This window comes from Idiotropiscis lumnitzeri, chromosome 14, assembly GCF_059441095.1.
Source record: "Idiotropiscis lumnitzeri isolate Australia: NSW breed Sydney's pygmy pipehorse chromosome 14, RoL_Ilum_1.0, whole genome shotgun sequence".
Taxonomy (NCBI): Eukaryota; Metazoa; Chordata; class Actinopteri; order Syngnathiformes; family Syngnathidae; genus Idiotropiscis; species Idiotropiscis lumnitzeri.
The window spans coordinates 13,798,384-13,818,564 of record NC_142404.1 but is presented as its reverse complement, the minus strand read 5'-3'; positions in this window follow the sequence as shown (position 1 = coordinate 13,818,564).

Here is a 20,181-nt window from a genome sequence, read left to right as displayed (position 1 = left end):
AGCTGTTTGTTTTATAATTGCCCGTCTCTGACTGGGGAGGTAGACAAAATTCCCTTTCTTATCACCGGTACTCATAACAGCCAAGATAAAGGAAAAAACGAAGCTGCTCCTTGCTGATAAATCTCTGCCAAATGAGCAGTGTTCATTTCCTACCAAAGTAAAAGTTTGCCTCTCAACATTAGAAGGTGTTCAAAAGAAATTCGTCGACGAGCATTGATGTCGCACTTTAATGATTAAAAAAATACTGTTTGGAAAAAGATCACATCGAGTCAGTTTAGAAGCGCAAGCTATTGTTGGAAAATTGGATTTAAACTGAGAGCCTGCAAACAAAGCCTTACTAGTCTATAGGCGGACATTATTTTGTCACATGTTGGTGGTTATGTCGGACTGGCAGTCGCACGGCCACTTTTGAGAACTGCCCAATTAAATTACATTTAAAAAGCATGAAAACAACACCAATTGGCTGCACCAACAGATGACCTCAACGACTTTAGATCCGTTTGACGGCTTCCCGAATATTCACATTTGGCCGGCTCACTCCAACCAGGAAGTAACGTGTTTTTCAAATACTCGGCTGGAATAGTCCCTGACATGTTTACTTTGCTTATATTGCACATGTGCCTTCCATTGAGTGGGTTACTCGAAAAGTGGGTTATACGTCTCATGATCGTTTCTGTAGTCTTCACATTGCCGCAAATTTGACCTACAGTCGAGTTTGTGACGCTTTTTGAGTCGAATCAGGAAATGCTTCAATGGGCAGTGTTGGAAACAATCTGTGTAGAGAATAATATTTGATAATCAAGCTCGTCTGTCTGCTGGCACCTTTCCCCTCGGTTTTGTTCTCTTTCCATGCACCAAACAATGAGACGCTTACGTCACCGAAGTGAGCAGGATCCTTTACAACGTTTATGATATTTTAAAAGAAAATGCGATACCAACTCGACCGAAATCTACTTTGAATCCTTGTCGTCATTCCAGAATTTCCTTCTGGAGCAGTAACGAGTCTGCTTAACCTAATTCCAGTTACTACTGCTCCCTTTGAATGTGGTGCGATCCCTGCCAGGACACGCAGCATCCACTCAATGAAAGACCAGTCTGTCCATGCGCTCTGAAGCACTTTCTTGCCGACATGTGGTTCTTATTTCCAAGCCGGTGGAGCAGATTAACATAAAAGAGGGTGTGTAACAGTTTTCGTATTCAAAACCCAGCCTGGAGCAAGAGGGGGCCTCGGTGGGATTACCTCATTTACGATCCCTTAAAAACTCTGTTTACCTAGCAAAGTGCTCATCTTAAATGAAGTATTGCTGTGGCAGCAAGCATATCAGGGTCATTGCCATTAAGAAACATATTTCGCAGAGTACTTGGCATATATTAACACACCGATGCAAACTATGATGCTCTCAAATTTAAGTTTGAGTCAGAATAGTGTACAACAAAATTCAAAATATGAAGTAATGTGATTGAGACGAATCGAAAATCCAAGCAGAAAGTTTCTTAAAGGTCACGATGTCAGATTTAATAAAAGGAGTACAACCGTGTTGAGTTTTTTTCTTTTTTTTGGGGTATAATGTCAACAAATAGAAAGAGAATAACGTGATTTCTGATTTGGGTTTAGACACTCGTCCATCACCGAGATCGTTAAGTGTGTGGTGCATTGTGGGTTATTTACAAGTACAGTCAGTACGCGTATTGCATTTGCAAGTAAGATGCTTACGATGAATGCCATCTCTCCGTCACCAGATGTCATCCACGGAACTTTTGCGAAAGTAAATGTTTGGAGATTCGTCCATCCATCCATCCATTATCCGACCCGCTTTTCCTCACGAGGGCCATATCCCAGCCGTCTTCGGCCGATCTAGTTGACAGACGAACAACCACTCGCGCTCACAATCACACCTAGGGCCAACTTAAAGTGTCCCGTTAACCTACCATGCATGTTTTTAGAATGTGGGAGACCCGCAAAAAAAACACATGGGTACGGGAAGAGCATGCAAACTCCACACAGGAAGACCGGAGCTGGAACCGAACCTTGCACCTCTAAAGTGTGAGTCAGCCGTGCTAACCAGACGTCCACTGTTCCGCCCTGTTTGTAGATTCATTTAAAATATGAAATAAAAAAAATGGTAGAATATAAACTGTGAAATGTTATACAACACAATCTGCTAGTCATTTGCAGATTTGTTTTATTCACAAGAAAAACAACCAATCAGTAAATGTGACCCAGATCAAACCAGTTTTTTATTTTAATATAATAATACATCAGCCAACGTCTCCTTCAACCCGTTTCCTCATTCTGTGCCGCACCTTCCGTATCCGAGTTTCTTTGTGACAAGAGAACAGTCAACTGGAAAATACCTGATGAGAAAAAAAATCCATTGTCTAAGAGAAAAACTATTTAATTTTGAGCACTTTGAATAAATCATAATACAGCTGGTAATGAATATCCACTTTTACTTTTTCATTACCCCGGCCAGTCATGTTATTAAGCTCTAAATATAACCTCATTATATATTCCATTTCTATCAGCTTAATTCGAAAACCAAATGGTTCTCTGAACATCAGGTGTGTATTTCACTTTACAATTCATGCACAGGCTGGGGGCCCTTTCTTTTTTTTTTTCTCTCCCCCGCTTTCACCCCATCTCTGTGAGTTATCGCCGCCATTCACACCCACGGTCACCAGATAAAGGAAGGCGAATTGGAACTAGTTGAGAGAAACATGGTGAAACTCGGAAATGAAAGGATGAAATTATTTTACGGATTGGTGCTGCGAAATGTTTCACAATGACATTCATTTCGGCAAATTATCTCTGGGGGGGTTAGGAAGGGAATTGAATCACCCAGATGTGATCTTTTTCAAAAATACATTAGGGGAAAAGCTTTGTACCTACGTGTGTGGCGTGCGTGCCTATTATTTATTTATTTTTTTAAACGTGAACTCACCTGCAAATGGCATCCAATTTGTAATTAGAATCAGGATGCTACTTAATGACCTTGACCCTTAGAGGTGGGGCAGATGATGTCTGAATCTGAGTCAATGAGCTAATTCATCTCGACACAAGAGTCAGAGGTCATGGATGAAGCTGCGATAACAGACAGAGCTAATGAATAACAATGGATGGATTAACCGGATGCCAATCCTAGTTAGCGAGGAGGTTTGACCAATGATGCCCTACAAATTTCACATTAGGGATACAAGTAATTGTGTCCAATGCACCTGAAAGTTTTATTTCAATGTGCATACAGCTGTTGTAAAAAAAAATAAAATAAAAATATATATATATATATATATATATTAGTGCTGTCAAGTGGTTAAATATTTTAATTAATTTATTTTAATTAATTTTAATTTAATTAATCAAATATTTCCACTACTATTTTTTGTGATGCTTTTTACTTGATTAATACTGTGGAATAAATGTAAAATCACCAAATATGAAGTCATATAATTAAAACACTGTTCAAATAGCTTTCTTTTATCCTTGAATACAATCTAAGCGGTGTAATCTCTACAGGCTTTTTCTTCGAAACAATTCTCAAAACTTATACCGTACGTTTATTTCTGCCCACAAGCTCCACACTCAAGCAGTGTTGGTTTGCAAGGCCGAGTGGTAACTTGAGCAGGGTGTTTTGTTCTCAGATGATGTTCTAAAGATACACAGCATGCAATATGGTTCTGTATTTGAATTTGGCTTTGCAAAGTATGCCAATATTTTTTTTTTAGGTCAATAAAACTGAGTTAACGGAATTAAAATATAGAACTACGTTAAAAATCGAAAGATTACTCTCCTAATTTTTGACACCCCTAATATATGTATACATATAGATAATGCAAAGGTTTTCTGGAGCAATAAACCATGAACTTTGTTTATTTATTTATTTATTTATTTAGTTCCCAAAGCAAAGGGAGATGGTTGTGTTCGTGAGCATGTTTGTTTTCTTATTGTTGCAAATCCAGATGAGGACTCAGATTTAATGGATCATTGTCATCAAAAATGCATTGACATGCTCACTAGAAAGTGCTGTGACCATATGTTTTGTCGCCACTCAAAAGTTAAATGGAGACCCTCAATGATGTTCATCTTTGCTTTAAGTTTTGTGACCCCGACTCGTTTATTTTTCTCGAGAGGCATTTCATCAATACCTTTCCCGCTGCCACTCTCCTTGGCAAACATTCACTTTTCTTCAGAGTCTCAACTGATTCTTAAGCTGCTTGAAGTTGTCAGCCTTTGGGTCGACTGTCAGAAAGTCGTCCTGCGATTATGTTGTGGTTTTCGATCTGACAGACCTCTTCCTGCTAGTTTCCTCCACTTTACACTGGACCTTTGATGGCAGAGGAAACCATGCTGACTGACTCCTCGGTTTTCTTTGCAGGCTCTCCGAAAAGAAGGCCTACACCTGAAGTCTGTTAGTCCGTCTGCCTTCCTGTCGAGGAACAATCTGTTCCAAGTTGGTACGTCTGAAGGTGGAAATGTTATCACCAACTGTTTTGGATTCGTTTCATTCATTTAGTTGAATTGCTGCCAAGGATATGGGCGCTATAAACTTTGTTTATAGAAGGTTTATCACTTTTCTTTTAGGCCTCATATCCCACCGAAGGTTATAAAAAAAGTTATTGAGACCTCAATTAGAAGTTAGACTTAACCCCAAGACAAAAAAAACTGGGGGGGAAATGGCCATTTCGGACAACATCGAGAAAAATAAAGCAATAATTGAATGTCGGAGCAATACACAAAAGCATCAAGCAATTGCGAAGCAGATTTGGGATTATGACGTTCAAGCAATATAATTTAAACCTTCAGGGTTTCTTATACGTAAAAGTAAGAGCGCTACATTTTTAAAATACGTACTCTACAACCTAACCAATTTACACTTTTACCACAGGGGATACTTGCATTTTTTTTTTTTAATATAAATGATTCTGTTCCAAGTAAAGATCCTTGGGGTACTCCAATGTAAGCCTTAAAGGTCACTGTGTGGGGGAGGATACCTGCTTTTTTTTCTTTTTTTTTTTTGACCCATAGGGTCACTGGAGGCCTGTATGATGGAGATAGCTGAAAGGAGTGAAGATAACAGGATGGAATAATATATGTTGTGCTTGAAATTACATTTGCACATATATTCAAGCACTAAGTGCACATGAGGTCTCCTGTCTGTTAGCTTGTTTGTATGGTCAGCGCTGCATTAAATCCTCAGCAGTTTGCCGCTGGCCACATGCACGAGCCGCAGATAAATGTGTTTGCATTTTAGAGTCCACAGCCCAAATATTACTTTGTATTTTCCCTATAGATTAAAACTGGTACTTGGAGATAACAAAGGAGCTTAGCGAACCTATCGTGTTGTTTACACCTGCTCTCCATCTTCCACATCATTATAGATAAACTTTCCCCACCCCATCAAAAAGATCAGTTAAATATTTATTTAAAAAAAACATTTTTTTCTTAAAATTTGGAAGATATCAGTATAATAAACAGAATAGCTCAAAAATGTATATGGAGAACGTGTATTTGTCGTCACGATTTCTTCTGTCCCCGTGTATGAAGCAAGCTCATATAGGCATGATTGGATGAGTTTGGTGTGGAAGAATCGTAGAAAAAAAACGGATAGACAGATAGACCCTGAAACAGGGGTGGGCAAACTTTTTCATTGGTGGGCCACAATGGGTTCTAAAATTTGACAGAGTGGCCGGCCGGACCAGAAGCAGACGGATGGAATGTTTTGGTACACTCAACTCAGCGGAGAAAAAAAATATATTTAATTTTAAATGAAAATGAACAAAAGCATTACAACAAAATATCTGTGTTTGACACACCACAGTATTTAGAAAATAAAACATTAACAAGCATTATTCATGAAAATCTTTTCAAGTTTTGCGGGCCGGATTACAACGTTTAATGGGCCACACGTGGCCCCCGGGCCGTAGTTTGCCCACACCTGCCCTAAAATCTCAAACAGTAATTGTCAAACCCATTTTTTTCCGATAAAAGTGAACTTCTTTGTGTTGCCTCATGGATACAGAGCTGCATATTGACACAAATGCTGGACTAATGTTGGTCTAATTGCAACTGTGGTACTCCTGGACTGTTTTTCAGAAAACCTAATTGTGTGGACAGGCAGAGTGAACTAATTATCTGCATGCTGTTTTCCCAGCCAGTGCTGGTAATTTAACAGCAATTGACCTCCTGCAGTCTGCTTGAAAATGAAAACATGTAGGCCGGTTTGCTAATGAGGGGACCGGAGACCGCAGGGTTCTTCAGGGCCCTGCACTCGACACAGGACACAGAACCCCTCACTTCATTTCCAATTTGGCTCTGAACCACCTCCGGGAAGACATCATTGTCCTCATACATTGGAATGGCTTACAAACTTCAGTGGAAGAAATTCCTGTCAGGAAAATAATCAAATTTTGATCAGCGTGCAGACAAAATTGATCAGACAAGTCCAGGTTCCATTCCACCTCTATGGCCACAGATCACCCTTTAGAATTCAGGTTCTGTGATATTATTTCATACTTCAGAACCAGTTCTTACACTCCACATATGTATATTTTATTACAAGGTAAAAATAAAATGACAGAAAATGTTCAGAACAATGACTTTTGCAAGCTCCTAAACACCTCTGCAATTGAGAAGTCTTTGTTTATCATACCAACCACAGTTAGTTTCCAGAACCGTATCCGAATAAACTCGCCATACACGCAGACTCAAATCTAAATAAAAAGTCACAATTTGCTGATTGTAGATTAAATTATACAAATGCTTACTGAAACCATTAATTAAGAATGTATGCCAAGAATGTTAATAGCAGACACACGGGACACTTTTCAAAAAGTTTATACCCTTGGGATTTTCGACATTTTTGCGTATGTTCTTTGTATATTTTTACTTCAAGCTGTGGCTTCTTAAGCAAACATGACTGCTTTATGAAGACTAAGTAACTTGGCCATCGTAGTGCGTTTCTTTGTGTGTGTGTGTTGTGATCATTCACCGCAACCAAGATGGTTGGTGGTTGTTATCATGACTGTGTCAGTACCCAGTAATTTGCAATGCCAGGGACCGGCTTAGACAGAAGACAGCTGTCGTCGACATGTCCAGATCCAAAACATGCATGAACTTGTAGGTTTGGTTGAGGCAGCTCGACAAGGACGCTAAAGTTGGAGTGGGAGGTAATACCAGTAGATTAACTTTTTTTTTTTTTTTCGAGCCAAATACCAATGTGTCTAAGAGCAGCGCTTCCACACCCATTTTAAGAGACAAAATAACTTCTGGAATGGAATGTATTAATGGCCCGGGCCAATGTAAAATTGCAACTCCTCCGAAAAACCAAAAGGGAGTACGTCAACTTTGTGTCTGGGGAAAACTCACACGAGTACTCAGATGAACATTTTTTTTCTTGACATTGCACCCAAATTTACACTATTCCAATGATAGTGAGTGTGTGTGTGTGTAGCAGCTTTCAGGCGAGGATTGAAATCTGCAGCAAGCACATTCTTTGCTGGCAGTACTGTAAAAGCTGTGCTGAATTTGCAGCAATTGCCTGAATCGCTGAATCACCTTCCAAACTTTGAGCAATTCCATCAGGTTCATGTGGAAAGGTGGGCAAGGGCCACCGCCCATCTGCCACCTGAATTGAACTCTCTTCATAGATGGACTCCGCACGGATGTGACACCAACGTCCTGATTTACTCGTGCAAAAATGCGCTCACACTTGATTGCTCACACAAAACAGACGCGGACTCTGATTTACTAACTGGACGCACCCAGGATTGCTTCTGCCAACCGCACGTTCTGGGAGGAATACAGTATCTGCAAATAGATTAATTCAGTACGCTCAATGTGATTTATCAACCTTGGAGCAAATTGCGATGGGGGGATTTTGTGTCTTTGAATATCTGAAAGGCATGCACAAACCATCACGCGCTGTTTCCAGAGTCGCACAGGCAAAAATGAGGGGAGACGAGTTGAAGTCAGCAATGTCATTCCGGAGCTTTTGAATGATCTAAGGCAGGCATGGTCAAACTACGGCCCGGGGGCCACATGCGGCCCATCAAACGTTTTAATCCGGCCCTCCGAACTTGAAAAAAATTAAATGAATAAACCTTGTTAATGTTTTATTTTCTAAATATTTTGTTGTAATGCTTTTAGTTCATTTTCATTTAAAATTAAATGCATTTTCTTTTTTCTCCGATGAGGTGAGGTTACTAAAACACTCCATCCATCTGCTCCTGGTCCGGCCCCTCTGTCAAATCTTAGAACCCATTTTGGCCCACCAATCACAAAGTTTGACCATCAAAGCTCCGTTTATTTCTGCATTTCTGTGCATTAGGGTCGATTATTGGTAGGTTTATCTGGTTTATCTTCCACCAACACTTCCGATTCCATCACTTCAATATTTGAATTTGGCGAAAACCACAAAGTTACCGCAAGCATGAAACCCTTTTGAAATACAGCGCTCTCTATAATATTCAAAAAAGTTGCCAATAGCGCACTCAAAATGACCAAAGCAATTTTGCGCCCCAAATTTGGGATCTTAATAAAAGATCGCAATCTTATTAGATCACGCCCACCAACAGCAAACTATTAGAGTAAAGACACAATTTATTGCCTGGGATCTTATTAAATTACCCCAAGGTGATTTCCAACTGCTTTCCCAAACTATGGAGGATCAGACAACAAATGTCAGTATTCGTGCTATATTCCCTGCAAGGACAAAAACAAGTGGCATCGTTTTACCATCACTGTGCTTTTGAAAGACTTTGCAGTCAGCATGTTGCCTTGCTTAACCCCAATTAATCGTGAGAAACTCCATATTGGAAACCTTTTGTGCCCCCCAACTACCCAATGCCAAGTAAATGAGGCCTCGTGGGGTCAAGTCGGGTTCCCTCAAAAAAGTAGTCTGCTGTCTGACTGATGAATTCTTTCAGCTCCCTGAGAGGATTACATTACGGTGAGAACAAAAAGGAAGGGTGATTGTACTCGTTCAAATGGATCAAAAATATATTCTGTGTGTGACAAAGGAAAACATGAAGCGTTATTTCAGTTTATTGTCAGATCAAGGTAGCACCTTCAATTCGGGACTGCAAGTAGCTGTGGATTTGTGAAGTTAAAACCTCAATGGCAACTAAAACTTGAGAGCAAAGCCTGACGGAATTTACCAGAAGGCCGTGAATAATTCGTCTCAATCAATGGTTGTTAACACCATCCAGATAAAACAAATACAAAAATTTGGGACATAATCGAACATGCATACAGTCGATATCACACTGATATCCAAAACAACATTCCAAATAATAATTTCATTTAATTTCATGCAGATCGAGAAGATCAATTTAGCCCCTGCAGTCAGAACACCACGCACATGTTTTCAGCGTCTGTAAAACGGCGTTCATCTGTTCCCAATGAAAGTCATTGTTCATCATCCGCTTCTCACGGTAAACATTTACATGACAGACTCAAATAGGCACCATGTATACAGTCGTGTCATAATCAGAGGATGCATCGCTCTCAACCCGTGGTCATGTGACCAGCCTCTGTTGTATTGACCTGCCAATGATTGTTAGTTGTGAATGAATTCATTTGTTTCTCAGTTTAGACATCAGTCAGAACGTTCTCTAAATGGAGAATTTTAATGTGTGTGTGTGTGAGATATTTTTTTTTTGTTTTGTTTTGTTTCACGGTGACCGGTGTTTTGCTGTAGATCAACATGATCGCAGAAAATCAAACAGAAATAAAATGTGGGCGGGCCTTGTGCAATGTCAGTGTGGATTCCTGGCAGTGCCTTTATGTGTTTTGCAGACTCCGCCATCAGAGCGCCAATATATCATGCTAAATGCACCACGCTAATGAAAAACAACTCATTTGTTAGTCTCGACATATGCAATTGATGACTTGAGCAAGCGTAATCCGAAATGAATCAGACCAGATTCCAGATGGATATTTTGCAGTAGTTGCATGGATTGCATTATTGTATCATGATTTAAAAAAAAATATTTCATGCTTCTCATGATGAAAAATATGGAATTAATTCAAATAGTCTTTGGATAACGGCCGGCCATAAAAAAAAGTTTTTTTTAAATGCTGCTTTTTACGTGTTTACCTGTGCAAGGCCAGTAAAAGATAAAACGATGTTTTTAAATAGCCTCTCCGCAATCAAAGCGCCCGCTGACAGTTACTACAAACAGTATCATCCTGTACTGTATGATCAGCTGTGCTATTAATTCCCTCCCTTTTACGACATGGACTATTAGGATGCAGTGTCTGCCATGACAAAAGAGGGCAACCTCGCGTGAGAGAATGGGGAGTATAAAGTTGGCAGAGAAGAAGAAGAAAGCGAGGGAAAGTGTGTCAGAGTGAGATGTCTGACATGCAAGTGAGTTCTTTGACCTGGCAGGCCTAGAAAGGATCCTAAAGTAGCCAGAAGTGAGGGATGGATGTTGAAAAGGAGAGGGGAGAGAGAACGAGGTCACGTCTGGAGGAAAAAAAAAAAAAAGGAGGGGCTTAACATTTTTATTCAAATGGACAAGTGAATGTTTTTCCGTTCATGTGCTTCAGTCATGGTGATATTTTTTTCCTGATTCACCTGTGTGGGGAAGACTATGTACACATCAGAAGAAAAAAAAATCATGGAGTATTCTCGAAGACATTGTGGCACCTTTAAATCACATTCAGTTCAGGTCTAAGTCACGCTAACCACCGAGCAGCACCCGTCTTCTCGTACTTTCCGTCATTTATCCCAACTGTTGATATTTACCACTCAGCGCTTGTCCACATCACCAGTGGATTACCTCACTATCACTCACTTTTAAAATACATTTAATGAAAATTTGAACAGTATTATAAAAGAGCAACTTTACTCTTTGCCCGACTGTGAAATAAATATAGAGTAATTAATATAGTGCAGGTCTGTATATGAGCAGTTAGCACACATCTGCGTTCAAAATAAAGTACACACTTGACCCAAAATACATGTTTATGAAATTAGAAACTCTCACAAAGACAAAAGTCTTAAAAGGCTCAAGTGCTTATGAACTACTCTTATGCAAATACGACGATATCTTCTCTCTTTTTCTTCGGAGGTGAAATACGTCAAAGATCCACTATTAAAACAGATGCGCTAACGTCAACGAATTTGAAAACAATTCACAAAAAAGAAGAGTTCTTACTCTCACAGCAATCGAGAAGAATAAACTTATTTATGAGGAAATATGAATTTATTCACAATCTTTGACTAACACAAACTTGTGAAATATTAAAGTCTCTTCAAGACATGATAACATTTCTTCCCTGACTGGTAAAAATTTGAGCTGCCGGGTAACAATGTCTATGGTAGCACTAATGCCGAGGAGGAAATTAATAAAACAAATAAATAAATAAATAAAAAAACCACGGTCAGTTAGAGGTAAGGGATGGCATGACGCTAAACATGTGTGTCAGTGAAATTGTGCCACCGGGCCTGTGTCACAACGCTTTACAGTTTAGACAGTCTAACAAGCATGCGTGTGTATGTTGCTTGGATCTACACGCAAACCCTGCACCATAAGACCAACTGAACAGATTTCATTCTCTGTAATCATTTTCTAAGTCAACAATGACAAACTTTTACACTGTCAAACGCACAACTAAGTTAACTACTACAAACACCGAATGCCATCGGCCATTTTCATTTTATCCCCAAACATGATTTTAAATAATGATGCAATAGGTCACATGATATGTATTAGTAACCCACCCTGTAACAAGTGCACAGCAGGACCTGTACAATGAATGATTGATTTTTTTTCGAGGCAGCACTCCAACTGTACATATGTATATTGACAACTTACAACTGGAAAATTCCAATGCCTCATTCTGACCTGAACTCTCTGAACTCTTCTGCTGCCGGATGCCGACGCAGGCGGCTTATCAACCGCAGAACCGCAACAAAGTGATGCAAAAATATCCCCTAATTGGGCACAGTTGCTGGAATATTGTGTTTGTTTGTGCCTAGCAATTAGCCACATTTCAGCTGCCAGTTACGCTGTTTCATGAGTGCACACTTCATAATTTCACTCACAGGCTGTATAAATGGATCCCCCTTCCCCTTCTTTTAGAATATAGCGAGTAATCTAAAATCCCTCTCATGGGCTGCATTCAGTCTAAAATGGAGTGAAACTGCTCATATTGCAATGCCTCAATTTCAGAATTATTATAGAAGCAACTGGCCTCTTTGATGAGAGTTGTTTCCTCTGTGTTTTCACATACAGCGTGCACACTAGAGATAACGGTAAGCAGCGTAAGAGTCAAGGTGAAGTTCACCTCTGGAATCCGTGTATGACTGAACCACACACATGCATCGCTCTATAGATTCCTTTGGTGATTTCGTTAGAAGATATCTTGGAATTACAGCATTTTCCCACGCTGGCTCAAGCCACACGACTGTTAGCTAATATGCTAATGAAGACTAATGGAGGTTATCTCCCCGTGCACGGGATAATTCCAGCAGCAACGATAGAGAGAATGTACTGGAAATGTTGATTAAAGACCGTTACGGGGTCTATTTGTGGATTTATTTTTCAAGCACGCCTCATAACCACCCACCAATTGAAAACACAAAGGCCATACGGCAACACAAAAGATCACAGCTCGGGATGCTACCTCCCCGTGCTGTCGGCTAATCCCTGTGCATTTAATAACTCTGAAACTAGACAGGAAGAGCATGAGCCAGACATTCCTGACGTGAATGATCTGATGACTGAAAAGGCGTCTGAGTGCTCAGTTTCACTTGAATGCGACGCAAACACGTTCTTCGTTTTTCCTTTGTGTTTCAAAAAATGGGGCGGGGGGGCGAAAACGGTTCAAGGCAAGCACTTTGGAGAGACCTGCCACTAAATATTTTAAATAAACAAGTGACAAGGGACACTCACAGCTAAAATAAATTAACTTTCCATTGTATAATATAACTTTGTTGTAAATCCTGAATACTGAAGAAGATCCCAAAAGATGTTTTAACTTAATGGACTAATCAAATTAAATGTAATCCACTGCTGCAAAAAAGAGCATTCTTTGTGTTCTCTTTTGGGCCTGAATTGGACATATATTTTGTAAAGAAAAAAAAAAAATTCTTTGGGGTCACTTCCCCTTTAATCTTGTATTTTGCTTGACAACGGTTTTTGGGGCTGGTTCTTTACAGGACATATCGTATGAGTTATACAAGCATGGTGTTCACTTCTCTCGTGATGTTTTGAAAAAGCTGCATATTAATTAATTAGTCATTAAGGTCCATGTGGAGTAAGTTTGCAAAACTGAGGTCTATTTTTTTTTTTTTTTTTTATATAATGACTTACCTCTAATTACAGTACTTTTTGTGACCTGTGCTTTTATGCTTTTATAGTCTGCCTTGTTCTCTTTACATTTTATGCTTCCCCTTATTAAATACTGTCTACGCACACCAGAAGGATTGTATCGTATTTGATACTATTTATTGGACATTTTCAAGTTCTTATTAATTATCATGACTTCACACATTACATATCACACATATTCTCCAAAAAGTGTTTCCCACCAGACCAAATCCAAAATAGGCGCGGCACAACAATCGCCTTGGCTTTTAACAGACATGCCCAACCAGGGCGAGACCAGAGCGAAACGTGTTAACCGAACAAAAACTATATTCCCATTAAAATGTTTATTTTAGTTCCTGTTCTGGTCCTGATTCCGTTTCTTAAACAATCCTCAGTGTTCCTTTTTTTTGTGTTTGTTTTAACACTTGTTTAACATCATCCATCGGCAGAACACATTAATCTTAGCTCAGTGTTTGCTTCATACTCATTTCTCATTCACAAATAAATCAACTCAGTACCTCGACTGAGAACTTTGCGGCGGTTTCAAGGGTAGGTGTTGAAATAATCCAATTAATATAAGTCGTTGGGTATTTGCTCCAGAGTTTGGCGTCACTTGATGCTTCAGCTGCGTTTTCTTTGCATGACTGCTTGACCGTATGTTGCTCAGGTAACAGCCATGATTAATGAATGAGAGACTTCTCATTAATAGCTTTGGCAGAGAGCAGGCAACAAGTGTGTGTACGGAGCGTTTCCTAACTCAAGTGCCGTCCTGTTTATCCCAGAGCTTAACGCAAAAGTGCCACGCTTAGTTTGAGAGCAGATGTTAATCGGCGCCGTGAATGTGAACGTGTTTCGATATAATCCACATCTGCATCTGATGGTGAAAACGCAAAGCAGCAGTGTGGACAACGATGGTGTTCCCGATGAGAGTCATTTCGGAAGCTTTGTCACACTACTGTTGGGTCTACTCGCCATCATCTGGATAATTAAAGGTGCTTTTCTCCTGAATATTTTACGTCACCGTCTCGGCAACGGAGCCGACAGAACCGCAATGAGTGAAAGCCATTTAAACACATCTCGGCATGCAAACCGATCTTATCACCCTGGTTTGCTATCAAATGTGTCCATATGTAATCATCCAATAATATTTCATTTGACTTTGACGGGTTGTGCGTCGCTTTGAAGTCATATTGAATTAAGCGGCCGGAAAGGAGAGGAGGGAGTATTTGCGATGGCTTGTTTGCCTTTCGTGTGTAGCTCCTCAAGACAAAAGCAAGCCATCAAAAAGACCGTGTGTTTTTTTTTTTTTTTCCTTCTCTCCAATTAAACATTCTTGTGGTTTACTTTTTTGTTTAGTCACTCTCCACAAAATAAGCGCTCTTACGACTGTTATGTTTGGGATTGTTCTCAAATTGATGCCTTTTAGAACCCCACAAAGTATTAGCAGAAGCGAAAAAAAAAAAGCATAAAGGGAATATTTTTGTTATGCTTATTAACGTGACAATTATCAATCTAAACAATATTAAAGTTCTCAAACTCAATTTTGTAACTTGTGATTTGTCGGAAAATTTGGAGGTGAGGGAGGTCCGCAACCAAAATGTATTTAACCCTAAAATATAAAACAAAAAAAGAAGAAGGCACTTTGGGGTGATCAAATCCAAATTAGACAAAGTCCAAAGCAAGAAAACATTCCAAACACTTTTAACGCATTTAACTAAATAGAAGCCACCTGACAGGACAACGAGAAACACCTGGACGACACACACGTGGGTGACGGAGCTCATTCGAAGACACAAAGGAGGGTGCTGACGACAACAGGTAAACAAAAAAGATATGTCACTCCTTTTCACTATTTCCTAAAAAACAGTTTTGTAATCCTATGACCTAAAAAAACAACTCTAAACTAACAAATGGTGATTAAATAAAAACTTTGCTTGTCCCTGAGGGCCTGTAAAATTAAACTGTGAACTCAAACTCATACTATTACTCTTACACATGAAGAACAATGTTAATTTTCCCCATTTAAAAAAAAAAAAAGAAAAACCCTCAAACAACGAATCCCTTCCCAGCACCTCAGCCACTTCCCACCGCTCCGTTTGATTGACGTGACGCTAACTAAATGTAGGAAGGCAGTCGATTGTTTGTCATGGGACCAAAGCCTTGCGCTGTGTTTCGTGGCAAGTTAGTCCTTAAGCAGAATATGCCCCATCAAGCGTAAACCAATTAATCAGTTCTCCAACCAGAGGGGCTTCTGCTTCATTTGTGCAAATGACAGTTAATGAAACACCGTCTTCCAAGATAAGAAAACGTACCACAAATGACACTGAAATTCCGATGCCCCGCGGTATCAGCTCTGCCGGGAAGTAGCTACTTCAATAAGAGGCAGCGACTTTCAATGCCGTGACACTTCATTATATTGTGGAACCTCTCATGGGAAATAAGTTCTATTGTCTGTAATGCACATGGCAGCTTCCAAATGTACTTGATTGTATTTCTTTCGTCCTGCTTCCATGAAAAGTCCAACATAGCTTTCTGTGCTTTTTGTGAGGAGTGGATTACACAAATATTGTCACATTCAAAAATCTCACGATTCTTCACATTGATGTCATATTATATCTTTGTGTTGAATTTTTAGGTTGGAGTTTTTATCCAATCAGAATCCAGCTAGCTCGTGTTGCCAGGCAGATTTCATAATACCAATGGCACGTCCGATGCCTTCCGATACAATTGTGCGTGTGTGTGTGAGGGGTGTTTACAGCTGATAGACAATTACGATAACCAATCAGATCACCAGTTGATCTGGTTAGAGTTTTTGTCCTATCAGAATTCAGCTAGCTCGTGTTGCCAGGCAGATTTCATAATACCAATGGCACGTCCGATGCCTTCCGATACAATTGTGCGTGTGTGTGTGAGGGGTGTTTACAGCTGATAGACAATTACGATAACCAATCAGATCACCAGTTGATCTGGTTAGAGTTTTTGTCCAATCAGAATTCAGCTAGCTCGTGTTGCCAGGCAGATTTCATAATACCAATGGCACGTCCGATGCCTTCCGATACAATTGTGCGTGTGTGTGTGAGGAGTGTTTACAGGTTATAGACAATTGCGATAGCCAATCAGATCACGAGTTGATGACAGTAAGGTCTTCTCGCTGGCCTTACGTTGAAGGTGATGAACGCGGCTAATGATTGGATACTCAGTCGTGAGGGGGCGGCGCTATGCGGAATCAACACACCCGAGAGTCGTAACTGGCATTTTTAAAAGATGCTGCAATGGCTGTTGAGGTCATCGGAAATTGCAATCGAGACTTTCAGTGGACTTCTGCAAGAAAATGAAAGGACAGACTTTTGGCACTGGTAAAAAAAAAAGCCATGAAAAGCGCCACTCGTGAGATGTTGGGTATAGTGGGATTGCGTTCCGTGCCAGCAGCACGCTAGGCTCGCCTCCCTCAGTATGCCGGGAGTATGAAGGAATGTGCTGTCCAAGAACCACAGGGAGGAAGAAGGTACTGACAGCAAGCAGGAAACCCAGCCAGCCAGTCTTTGTTTGTTGGTGCGTTACTGTGTAACACTGTCACGTCTTGGCAGCTTCAAAGCCGTTTAGAAGCGCTTTATAGCCGCGGCGAGATACATCGGGATTTACATCGCGGCTCGGAATCAATATTTGTTTCCATTTCGTACTGGATTGTTCCACTGGCAGAGGTTCAAGAATGGTCCGTATTTGTGGGGGAAAATGGAGATCATGGGAGCCAATGAAATGGCAAATCTGTGTGGTTGCCATTTTACTTCAGACCGGTGTTAGTCATCTCTCCGGTGAAAGTGAACATGAGCACATATTGTTTGCCGTCCAAGGAAGTCAGAATTCATTTAATCATTCATCTTCCTTCTTCTGCCTTATATCCTCATCTGGGTCGTACCGTAGTTTATCGCAAGTAGGGGTTGAAAGACTAAACATTTTTTGTAGTCAACTCTAATGTGATGAAAGTCTAATTAATTAATCGATGATGTCATTGATACTTTTTCAGCATAGTACAGAAGTCCCCAACCGATTTTTTTTCTTTTTGCACAACGGACTAGTTTCACGTAAGGACGTGTATTGACTGACAGAAACAATGAAAACATTTCACATGTTCTTGTATTGTATTCGAGGATACTCTTGCATCGAACTGCGCTACCAATCACATTTTGGGTCAAATATTTCTGCACAATATATGATAGTGAGCGTTGTGATTCTTCACAGCACACCGTTGTTGCTTTTGAAGATGAATATGGAGCCTTGCCATCAGTCCCGCGGTCCGGCTTGATTGATTTAATCCCACATTATCAATCTTTTTTTTTTTTATCAGCATGCCTTTGGAGTAAATTTACAAATATAAGCTACTTACAATTGTATACATTATATACATTTATAAGATGAAAATGAAAAAAAGTTGTTGTCAAATAACTCATGACAACAACTACCACACTTGACAATAACAACCGATAAAAATAGTAAATAATCCATTTGAACAATTCTGCTGTCAACATTTAGGTCTATATTATTATCGTGCCTCCTGCCATTCTCCTTCGAGTTGCCAGAAAATAAAAGCATTTTTTGTTCTCCTTGGAATACCCTTAAAGGATAAAAAAAAAAAAAAAGTCATTTGAAAGGCATACTTCCATTCTGTGTTCCAGCTTTGAGATTTGAGTAAATTTCTAATCTAATTCACTGTGTACCTGCATTAGATTTGGCCCAACGGCGGTAGGAGGAGGATTTGGATTAATAGTCTTCCCTGGTGCTCAGTTTATCTTGTGTTCATCCATCCATACAAGCATTTTCTGACTGCTTATTTTTACTAGGCCAAGAGTGCGCTGCAGCTTATCCAAGATGATTTTGGGAGCGAGAGGCAAGGTACGATACACCCCGAACTGGTCAATTGCCAGAATCATAAAACCGCATTTTTGGTTGATACATAGTTTGTACTAAACAGTTGGTTGGTGTTTCACTCATGAGCAAAGACAATCGACAAATACCAGTGAGCATTTCCTAGGCCTAGCACATGATTTAGCTTAGCACATGCCTTAGCTTAGCACACGCTCAACGGGCATGGCCCTGCCCCGTGACATGATCCCATGTCAGTAAATTTTAATCCAAAAACCAAGAGCCACTTCATTTGAATTGGATGGAATCTGAGGGCATAGATTCAGATTTGCTGTAAATCCATAAAATAAAATGATAATGTGGTCACATGGCTCCTTATTATGTCAATCGACACGCTAGAACTCATGAATACCTTTACGACAGAGATCCGCAACCACGGGGTTGCGGGCCACTTTGGACCAGGTTGCCGAGATGAAAGCAAAAAAAAAAAAATTGCCGTACTTCTGGTTTATTTATTATTTGAGGCTAAAATGTATCTTATTTTGACCCTAAGTCGCATGTATCGGAGCATTTTGACAACTTGAGGTGAAACGAGTCTTCAAATAAAATTATAATCAATAAATAGATTCTAAATAATAAGGAAAGAAAAAGAAAGGATTTTTTTTTTCCTGTCTCTCGTCCAGACACCGTCATTTCAAACGGATAATTCAAGGACGGTGCGAACATATTCAACAAACATGCGGCCTCCGCATTGGCTAATTTCAAAATAAAGCTTAACAAATAATACATTGATTCATTGATAGGCTTAGGAGACTTTTATTTTGAAATTGGCCCTTGCGTGACGACCACCTTGACTTCCATTTTCGACTTTTCGGCTTGCTTTTTCGCAGTATTAATTGCCATTACATTAGTGACTACTGCTGGCTAGCAGCTAGCTGTTAGCATTAACAACAAGTGCTCGCTCCCCCCTCTACACCGGCGTCCGGTTCACAAATGTTATGGACTTGTATGAACCGATCCACGGCAGAAAAAAGGTTCGGGACCACTGTTTTACAGAAACCAGTTTACTACACCACTATTACTAAATAGGTCATATACTTACATGAGGGTGGGCGGAGCCTACTGTTGAGAGCCGGAGATAAACCAACAATGTTATGATTTACAGCGGAAAAAAAAGCCCAAAAAATAGAAGTCAGAGGTTTACACTGGAAAACCGTGCATTTGTCGAACGTTTCACTCACGACTCGCGATTCCAAACTGGTATCCCATCTATCATATTAATGTGAGTCAAAATCAGTCTTGACGTGCTGTTGAAAACGGGGAGTGAACTGTAAATGCGGCAAAGCCCACTGTTAGCAGAGTCACACCATCAGGAGAGGCAAACAAGGCCCTCCCTGAAAAAGAAATGAAATGTGAGGAGCCCCAAATAGCAGATGCATGTTCGCTACATACAAAAGACAGTTAGAAAAAAAAAAATAATAATAAAAAATCTGCATTTATATAAAAGCGCATTTCAACTCCCGTTATATCAGCCCATTCCAGAAATTTCCAGAATTTTCTTAACATACACATGACATCAGCATAACTTCAAATAGCTCTCGCGTGATACAATACGGAACACGTTTGTAGTGACTCTGCGTGCGTTCCCGATCAACACATAAAGTCAATTTAAATTCAGACGGCGTTTCCGAGAATCCGAGCGAGTAGCCGCGTTGTTAGTTGCTGTCTCCTCTAACTTTGCCCATACGTCAAATGCCTTTGCAGCCGTCAACCCCCCACCACAACAGCTGGCGTCTCAGCACGGACCTTGACGTTAGACTGTCAGTGCGGGCTTTTGCCGCGGATCAAGTCTAGCCGTGTCAGGGGCCCCTAATGGCCCTCGCAGAAACATGCACACAGTAGGATATAATTTCCTTCAATGCCCAAAGATTTGGCCTTCGCTCGCAAATTGAATGTATCCTCTTCAACCTCCATATTTGATTTACGATAGATTATAACCATAGA